Below are 7,513 nucleotides of genomic sequence, written 5' to 3' on the forward strand. Positions count from 1 at the left end.
ACAACAAGAGAAGAAATAGCAAACTTTAATAGCTTGGCCAACTGTAAGAGAGGGGGATTTAATAATGAGGAAATACTAGCTACATTGGCTGGTATATAAGGTGTTAGGGACTTGATTTTTCACCATCAGATAACAATACAAGTCTCCTTTTATCTTCACCTCTCTCTCCAAGCTTTCATGGCTTCTTCCTCTCTCTTCATGTATTTCTCTTCTTTTCTAGTCTTTCTCTCTCCTCATCACTCTCTTTCTCTCTCTTCCTGCAGTCTTTCTCTCTCTTTCGCACTCTCTCTCTCCTCTTCTTCTCTCTCTCTTTCTCCTGTCCTCTTCTTGACAAGTGGTATCAGAGCTTCTCAAGTTCTTGATCCAATTGATCATATTTCATTTAGTTCCTCCTTTTTAGTCTCACAAATCCAAAAATTTCAGGTATATAGGTACAGACATGGCAAAAAAAATTGGAGTGACCAGTGGACATTTCCAAGAAGCAAGAGAGACAACATTGAAGAATTTTTAGAATTTGGAGACATTTCAAGCTTCACCATCTTTATTTTCCTCTTCTGCTCTTCACCAAAGAGATCAAGGTCATCATCATCTTTACCACCAGCCTTTACAGAAGCATCAGGAATACTAGGTGCAAGTTTTGGATTTCCATTAGATAGCTCCCTAAGGTGTACAATAGGTAGACCAACAATGCTAACACCAAGAGGAGTTCCTAGAAGACACTTCTCTAGCAGGGCTGAGATGTGGTTGTACCATCGAGAGACATTAACCAGATTAGATCCAAGGGCTTCACAAAAATCATAGTATGCTATAACATCATCCTTTGAGCGTTGATACCCGGAGATGTAGCTTTGGGTGAGGAGTTACTCATCGAGATGTTTGAGACCGGTAGACGAGGTGACATCAGGAAGCTCCACGGTGACCATAGCTGCTTCCTTATCATTGTCCTCTAAATCCCTCTCTCTCTCTCTGTGCAACAATCATCTTCTTCCTCCTCCTCTTCTTCTTCTTTTGTAACACACATCTTTGCCACTCTCCCATCCTTTTGTTGTTTCCATCTCCCAGGGCTATTTCTCCTTATGTCGTAACTGCTCTCTCCGCTAGCCATTCCTACCAAAGCCATTCTCATTGCTTGGTGGTCATTGGGGGCTTGGACATTCTTCAAGATTAGCAACACCATTATGTGGACTGTATGCAGCAGGCATGCAAAAATGTGTAGCTTATGTTCTGGGAGAATGCCACCATGGGCTTCTTCCTCTTGCCCAACTCTGATCTATTTTATTCCTTTGAGGGGAGACTGTGAGTTTATAAGTCAATTATGATATGAATTTGGGCTTTTATTGGCATCAAGATTGCACCAAGCTCAAGTCAGCAGAAGAATACAATCAAGATAACCATTTGTGCACTAGATTCTAGCGGTGAGATAGACGGACTTTTGTCTAAAGCACAGTAACACATGGCTGCAAGTTCACGTCTAGGATGTTGTATTGAATTGAGATTTTAGATTTGTTGCATGTAGCAAACTTTTCTGGTGGGTACTTCATTGATTCAATAGGACGATAGCCACGAGCACCAGAAGTATAAGTGCTACCAAGGGCCTAAGGATAGCCAATGTTTCTAGTACAGTTATGCTAGTATGGAGTATGCATGTATCCATAACGAGGCGGGACAAACTAGTATCCAAATATGTTGGTGGGGTATGGTGAAATTGTGAGTCCTACAAGTTGTGCATACACATAAGGTGGTTGTGCCATTGCTAATGATGTTGTGTGTGTGACAGTTGGAGTTTGTGACAACTCTTGAGATAAAGAAAGGGACTACCCACTCATCAAGGTGGCATTATTACTACTGAATTTAGAAGTAAGGTTTGTAGGGACATAGGTATTTGCATCAGAACCTGGCTAAAAAACTGGGCTAAAATAGTTTGTGCCTGGATTTGAAAAGGACATGAAGCTACTAGGCAATTGCGAAGCCTCTTGTGACTGGGTTTCAATGGCTTCATGGGAGTATTGAGGTTGTGGCACTAGCCCAAACCCATGGTAACTAGGCAATGCATGCAAAAATAGCTGCCGGCTTGGTTGTGCCTCTGGCTCAGGTTTAGAGATCTCAGGCTCTGGTTTTGTTACACTAGAGGAACAATAGGTTGCTCACACACATTCTCCCTACTTGCGACTACCATTGGAACATCTTCACAGGTATGAAGCGACTACCCACTCATCAAGGTGGCATTATTACTACTAAATTTAGAAGTAAGGTTTGTAGGGACATAGGTATTTGCATCAGAACCTGGCTAAAAAACTGGGCTAAAATAGTTTGTGCCTGGATTTGAAAAGGACATGAAGCTACTAGGAAATTGCAAAGCCTCTTGTGACTGGGTTTCAATGGCTTCATGGGAGTATTGAGGTTGTGGCACTAGCCCAAACCCATGGTAACTAGGCAATGCATGCAAAAATAGCTGCCGGCTTGGTTGTGCCACTGGCTCAGGTTTAGAGATCTCAGGCTCTGGTTTTGTTACACTAGAGGAACAATAGGTTGCTCACACACATTCTCCCTACTTGCGACTACCATTGCAACATCTTCACAGGTATGAAGCTTGTTCTCTTTAAGACTTACAATAGTAGTCACATTTATTTAAAGATCAAAACTACCAAAGCTTCAGGCTAGCACATTCAACCTCAGGCACTTGAGGGTAATATGGGATTATAACAAGCTGTTTATCCTGCAAGCTTAACCCTTCAATCTTCAAGCTTGTAGCAGGCATTTGTTCCTTGATCACTGTGGAAGAAACCTTTTGTAAAGAGCCAGTAATTTCTTTTGCTGATGTCATCTCATGAGATGTCTGAATCCCCACTACATGTTTCCAAATATTTTTGAGCTTGTCCTACGATAATGGCTCGGGGGATTCACTATATATATATCCTCTATATAACGTGCGTTCATGGCCTATTTATAAATATCCTAATCTGTGAATTTTTCTTGAATAAAACCCAACCCTTTTCTATTCAATCTATAAGTAACCCCTTTATATGACACCCTTCTGTATGTAAAAAAATGTATAAAAATGGTGTTTTAAAAACCCCTTATTTTGAACTCACGTTATATATACATATATTCACGAGTGACCCCCCCGAGGATAATGGCTGAAGCAATAATTCCATAGCCCCAACAGAAATTGATTTCACCACCATGGGCATATTTTTTGTTGTGCTGCGAGCCACGAGACATTGAAGGCTCCATGCAACCACGAGTTGCAAGAAGGAGGACAACCACAAATTCTTTGGAGTGGACAGCCACTACCTCTTCCCCAAGCTTAAGCAAGGTATGTCTCATGGGTCTTGGTCTCTCTTCTCCAGCCACTTGCTGAGCCCAACCTCTTGCTTAGAGAGATTAAAGAATTATATGAATTCTTGTTTAGGTTGAAGCTATGGATCACCTATTGCTTGCCTTCTTCCATTATGCACTTCTTGAAATGCATGCATGATTGAGCACACTTAAAATTTCTTTCTTGTTGGTTGAGAATTTAACTCCTAACCCATGACTATGCTTGGTTTTGATTCTTGATCATTAAGTGAAAATTTGTAAGAAAGGGTAATTGATGCAATCAATGAGTCACTGATTTGCAGAGGTAACCCCTTTCCCCATCCCATTTCCCTTATTGATCATGGATATCATGAAAGGCCCAATCCTTAATTTGTAAATGCACATCATGATGGTTGCTTAATAATAAATGTTTGCCATGTATACTCAGAGTGAGGGAAAGCCCGATGCAAGGTGAGGTGGCAAGACAATGAAGGGGATGCAATGGCAGTGGAGAAGGAGAAGGAGAAGAGGAAGATACGAGAGAGAAGAGCACACATAATGTAGGTGCTGCCCAACTGAACTGATAGCCTTATTGCACTATCATATTATATATGAATAAAGAATGGGAAGTCACAGTATACATGGCTAGGCCCAGAGGCCTTTTACCCCAACAACCTCCCACCAAAAGGCCAATGTGGCTAGGGAGTGAAAACAAAGAAAAGAAAAAGAAAAAATACAAGGTGAGGAATCATAACATCTCACCCAACTCCCAATCAGAAAGCGAGCTGTGCAAGAAGTGTCGAGAACCTCTATAGAAGAAGAGTCAAGCATCCTTGAGACCATGACATCCAGGAGATAAGTGATCCGGTAGCTCCATACAATGGAGCAATCCAAGAATGCTTCTCATGAAGCAAGCACAACTCATCTCAGTGCACGGCTGTAAAGCATCAGAGTCGCACATAGCATCGGCATGGTGCATATAAGACAGCAGAGAGCAGTCAAACTCTCTAGAGTCAATCACTGAAAGAGGGTCAACATCTTCGACACTCGTCCAACGGAGTCTCAAGACTACATGTGGCCTTAGCGAAGCAGAAGACTAACATATGGCTGGTTGTCTAGCCTGCAAAACTACAAGAAAACGGCTCTCATGAGCCTATAAGGGGTCTAGCAACTGACCACCAACATCCTAACCCTGATTGATATGCATAGCTACGTCATCTGGGCCAATAAGTGCCTCATTTTCAGCATAAATAGCTTGTTGTAATGGCACTATAGCTGATGTAAAATCAGCCATAAAGCACCTTGAATGCTCATCAAGAGGGCTAAGAGGTGTCTATGTCTCATAAAAGACAACATGACGGCTATGTATGACCTACTGCTGGGCATCGAAATCCCATAATCTATAGGCCTTAAAGTCACCATGTCCATAACCAAGGAGGATACATCTACGTGACATAGGCTCATGTGGCATACGTACAGATGCTTGGCAGCCAAACACCCTCAAGTAATCATAGGAGGGTTGCATGCCACTCCATGCCTCATGGGGTGTAATACCATCCAAGGTCAAGCACGGCGTCCTGTTAACCAAATAGATTACTGTCATAAGGGCCTCAGTCCAAAAGCCATAAGACAACCCAGTTGTGGTAAGCATAGAAGCAACCTTTTCCTGTAAGATCAGACACATGCCATGAGCAATCCCATAATACCATGGGCATAATAAATCAATGCCATACTACTGACAAGAGGTCCAAAAGCTGGGAGAGAGAGTATGACTCTCATAATCCATCTGCAAGCACCTAGGCCTGCTACTAGCAGAATCCATAAACCTGTCAAGCAGAACTGCAGCATCCTCAATTTGCACCAAGGGAAAAGCCCAAATATGATGGGTAGCATGATCAACAAAGGTCACAAAGTATGACACTCCACCAAGTGACTGGGAAGACATAGGTCCATATACTGCACAATCGACAAGATCTATAGGAGTATGCGTCATACAATCGCCATAAGCCAAGGGGGCTCTGCAAGGACCAAGAGTACAATCAGGGTAAGCATCAAGATCTGTAAGTGACATAGGAGGCAACAATGAGTTTGAACGAGACAAGATCTCCATCTCTGTGTGGTGCATATGGCCTAGGCAATAATGCCATAGCAATGCATGTGGTATACGGATCACTACAACCATAAAATCTCCCATATGAGAGGCATGCACTGGGTAATGAGAACCAATTTGAGTTAATCTGGCCAAAACCAAGCAACCATGATAGATCTTCCATGACCTATCATGAAGAGAAATAGAGTAACTTGCATCATGCAACTAACTGACAGAAATCAGGCTCTTACTGTGCATGGGAACATGTAGAACATCCTTAAGCATAAGATAAGTCTCATTAGGCAAAGCTAGGTATATGTTCCCTATACCAACAATAGCATAAGTTTGCTCAAGGCCCAGATCAATACATCCATCAACCTCCCTGTAAGAAGAGAACCATGCTCTATGAGGGGTAACATGACAAGATGCCATAAAGTCAAAAATGCCCAATCAAAAGCATGGCCCGATCATTGAGCAAGTAAGCTGTAGGGAAACTAGATGACAGGAGGACATGCTCAACTGCATCATCATGGGTAACTGCATGTACCTCACCAGTAGAAAGAGTGGTAATACCTACTGCATCACTAACTCTCTGCTCATGTCGAGTCCATATCTGTCTCTGCTGCTCTCTAATCCATCTAAAGCATTTTCTTTGAACATGCCCAAGCTTCTCACAATGGAAGCAAACAACATCTGAAGTAGAAGAACCTATAGAAGATGACAAGGAATCCAAGTCATCATGAATAGGGATATCCATAGCATCCAGTGAGCTCAAGCAGTCAAGGGTTGTCCCAACATAGGGAACCTGCTCATAAAGACAATCATCTGCTAGTGGTTGAAGCATGCTACAAATGCTCATGAAACCTCAATGGATGGGAGGACATAAAGGCAACAATCAAGGATGAAAAAGCTCCCACATGAAGAGGATTTGTAGCCAACTGCATCACATAACCAACCATAGTAAGCATAAGAAATCTATTGATAAGAGTATATGATATTCAGCCATGAAATCAGCCCATAACCATATGCATACACATAGCTCTACAGTACATCATGCCACCAAGGAACATCCAAGTCAAGTAAAGACCGACAAGTGGCAACGCATCCTGCAAGAGTCAAGCTCTAGGTGAAGCCTAAACATCTATACAACATCCAAATAAGTGGCTCTGTAAGGTATACAATAGTAGACCATGTGCATAGACGGGTAAGCATAGATAGCATCTGCTCTCTAACATGGACGGGCAACATGAGCCCAACTAGCATATAAGCTAGACAACAGAGGAGCAAGAAAGCCAGAGCTGTAAATCCCAAGCACTATCCATGTCCACTGATCAGTAAGTATCCCGCATATCAAATGCAAACGAGCAATCACAGCTCAATAGGCAACTACCAAAACAAGGGAGCAGTTTACTGCTCAATACCTGTAAGTGCATCCAAGTAGTAGCCAAGATCCATAATCGGAGCATCAAATCCCATATAGCATCCAAGGTTGTAATGAAAAAAGCCAAGTTGTGATGGAAAAATCCAATTCAATGTCCAACTGCTCAAGGGAATACTCAAATGAATGTCGAGACGATCTCAAACAACTTCCATCCATAGCCAAAGCATAAAGCATTCACCAAGACATCATAACCCATACTGGGTAGCCTAGGCATAAACCATGTCATAGATGAAATGCTAGCCGCAAAGAAGTGATAGTCAAACAACTCTAATCTCAGTTCAAAAGCATTCCGGAGCATAAACAAGACATGTGGCATGGTCCAAATACATCATGACATCATACCAAGTAATCGGGAGCACCCCGTGACCAATAGGCATAACCCAACTGTAGCATAAATAGCTTCAGCCCTAGAGTTTCCAGCAGCATATAACCTCTGTAAATTGAGCAAATCAATGCTCAATCCAAGCTCAAATCCATAGACAAACCATAGACATACATTCCCATATGTATAGGCACCAACCGGGCATAATCGGGCATTAAGTGCCAAGACCTCTAAGCATAAAATTGAAGTAATAGGTGGCTGCTATGTTTTGGACAGATCTTGGATTGTTCAAAAAAGTCAATGGCTAAGCTAAATCAGCTCCAAATGCATCTCACATAAGAGGCATAACATCCACAAGTGATCC

General features: G+C 42.2%; 1 pseudogene; it reads right to left on the reverse strand.

The window, feature by feature from the left end:
- Positions 1-236: 236 nt before the first annotated feature.
- LOC148009203 (elongation factor 1-delta 2-like) lies at positions 237-923 on the reverse strand (annotated as a pseudogene).
- Positions 924-7,513: the final 6,590 nt, after the last annotated feature.

This window comes from Lygodium microphyllum, unplaced genomic scaffold (genome assembly GCF_053477565.2).
Source record: "Lygodium microphyllum isolate KBCC unplaced genomic scaffold, Lygodium_microphyllum_v1.1.10 scaffold_33, whole genome shotgun sequence".
In the NCBI taxonomy this organism is placed as follows: Eukaryota; Viridiplantae; Streptophyta; class Polypodiopsida; order Schizaeales; family Lygodiaceae; genus Lygodium; species Lygodium microphyllum.